This window comes from Montipora foliosa, chromosome 1, assembly GCF_036669935.1.
Source record: "Montipora foliosa isolate CH-2021 chromosome 1, ASM3666993v2, whole genome shotgun sequence".
In the NCBI taxonomy this organism is placed as follows: Eukaryota; Metazoa; Cnidaria; class Anthozoa; order Scleractinia; family Acroporidae; genus Montipora; species Montipora foliosa.
In genome coordinates this window covers 8,227,084-8,228,360 of record NC_090869.1, presented here as the reverse complement: position 1 = coordinate 8,228,360, position 1,277 = coordinate 8,227,084, and the positions used below count along the sequence as shown (strand labels likewise).

At 41.7% G+C, this 1,277-nt stretch overlaps 1 non-coding gene across 1 annotated transcript; it reads right to left on the bottom strand.

Moving 5' to 3' along the window:
- Positions 1–939: 939 nt before the first annotated feature.
- On the bottom strand, positions 940–1,012 carry Trnat-agu (transfer RNA threonine (anticodon AGU)). Its single transcript has one exon. It is a non-coding gene; the product is annotated as a tRNA-Thr (tRNA).
- Between the last annotated feature and the right edge of the window lie 265 nt (positions 1,013–1,277).

The following is a 1,277-nucleotide window of genomic DNA, read 5'->3' as shown; positions in this document are numbered from 1 at the left end:
CCAAAATGTATGGCGGGATTTGTTTTCAGGGTTTACTCCCCAAGAGCCGCCATGTTCTGCGCTGATAACAGGGGCACCGCGAGTAGGACACATGGTCGGTCTTCACCATGGAGAGGCTTATGCGGTCAGCTCTTGAGTCACCATGTTTTGCGCTTCACAAGGTGCTGGTTATAGGGAGACCAGTCTAGGACGCCCACAAGCCACTAGTAAAGGTTCTACTCCTCCAGTGATCCTTAACAGTAGTGCCATCGATAAAACAGATAAAAATATTGCCTTCCTCGCTGGTTTATTACACCAACATACATCAACAACATTATCGTAAACTCAAAGCCATGCATAACATAATCTTTTAAAGCTACCCTTGGCCCTACCATAAAATGAGGAATGAAGTGGACTTTATCATGTTCGAAAATTACTTCAAAGTACTTAATCCTTATTATTTTGTGAAATTTCAAATTTTGATGTGGGCAAATCCCTTAAAGAGAATACGGTCTAGAAAAAATTTCTCTAAATTACCCCAGGAATTCGAAAATAATTGCTGTGTTGTCCAGTTCCCTGTTAAAATGTGACAAGAGCACTTTGAAGTTGCCTCTCTCGTGACTTGAAAAGCACCATCTTGGATATGACGTGTTTTGACGTAGCAATAGTCAACAAACGTGTTCGACCTTACTAAATTCTTCATTCCGCGATCACTTTCTCAATGTTCTGTGAACTTTCTGCTTCGATAATTTCAAATGTAAGATGAACTATTTTTTTTTGTATTTTATTGATTTTTTTCTATAATAATGTAATACTTTACACACACAAAGAACAACAAACAGAACAAAAACAACAACAACAATGTATATATATATATAGAGAGAGAGAGAGAGAGAGAGAGAGAGAGAGAGAAAGTTACAGGAAACTCAACACTGGACAACTTCTGGGGAAAACTGTAATTGCCCTGAGCGGGATTTGAACCCACGTCCTCCTGATCACTAGTCGGGTGTGATGACCACTACACTATCAGGACAACCATGCTGGCAGCATGGCCGATTGATCACTTACTTACCCTTGTCCGGCTGTGAATCACATGTTGATCCAGCGTTATCACATAGAAAACTGGCCCATTAGGGAGTCCCACGTATTTGCCACACACTAAGTGATCAATCGGCCATGTTGCCAGCATGGTTGTCCTGATAGTGTAGTGGTCATAACACCCGACTAGTGATCAGGGGGACCTGGGTTCAAATCCCGCTCAGGGCAATTACAGTTTTCCCCAGAAGTTGTCCAGTGTT